The sequence below is a fragment of the Schistocerca cancellata genome, chromosome 3, assembly GCF_023864275.1.
Source record: "Schistocerca cancellata isolate TAMUIC-IGC-003103 chromosome 3, iqSchCanc2.1, whole genome shotgun sequence".
In the NCBI taxonomy this organism is placed as follows: Eukaryota; Metazoa; Arthropoda; class Insecta; order Orthoptera; family Acrididae; genus Schistocerca; species Schistocerca cancellata.
The window spans coordinates 776,629,509-776,630,361 of record NC_064628.1 but is presented as its reverse complement, the minus strand read 5'-3'; the positions used below and the strand labels follow the sequence as shown (position 1 = coordinate 776,630,361).

At 50.1% G+C, this 853-nt stretch overlaps 1 pseudogene; it reads left to right on the top strand.

Moving 5' to 3' along the window:
- The first annotated feature begins 493 nt into the window (after positions 1 to 493).
- Positions 494 to 611, top strand: LOC126177423 (5S ribosomal RNA; annotated as a pseudogene).
- Positions 612 to 853: the final 242 nt, after the last annotated feature.

The window sequence follows — 853 nt, the reverse complement described above, 5'->3', positions numbered from 1 at the left end:
CTGCTGACCCCCACAGTAGCCGACACAACACAGTTACTAAACCAATACTCCTTACTGCCTTTATCTCTACGACCACGTTCACATACGCATCACGCAAAAAGTCTTAATCATCCCAGCACTTTGGTTTCTTACAACGATTTTGCCGCGAGGAGTGGCCGCGCGGTTAGAAGCGCCATGTCACGGTCTGCAAGACCACTCCCGCCGGAGGTTCGAGTCCTCCCTTGGGCATGGGTGTGTGAATGTGTTGTTCTTAGCATAAGTTAGTTAAAATTAGTTTAAGTAATGTGTAAGTCTAGGGACCGATGACCTCAAAAGTTTGGTCCCTTAGGAATTCACACACATTTGAACATAGAAAGATTTCGACTATGTCTCAAAATAGAAAACCAATTTGCCTTTACGTTGGCGCTTTGCGCGATTAGTTCAAAGAGAAAGTAATGGAATCTGAGGTGCATTATCGTGTGTATCCTTTTTTTCTGACTGTTTACTTTCGTAGGCCAACGGCCTTGCCGCAGTGATAACACCGGTTCCCGTCAGATCACCGAAGTTAAGCGCTGTCGGCCTGGCCTAGCACTTGGATGGGTGACTTTCCGGTCTGCCGAGCGCTGTTGGCAAGCGGGGTGCACGCAGCCCCTGTGAGGCAAACTGAGGAGCTAATTGATTGAGAAGCAGCGGCTCCGGTCTCGGAAACTGACATACGGCCGGGAGAGCGGTGTGCTGACCACAGGCCCTCTCCATATCCGCAACCAGTGTCGTCTGTGGGTTGAGGATGACACGGCGGCCGGTTGGTACCTTTGGGCATTCATGGCCTGTTCGGGGGTAGTTACATTATAGATTATAAAAACTGGGGGAACAG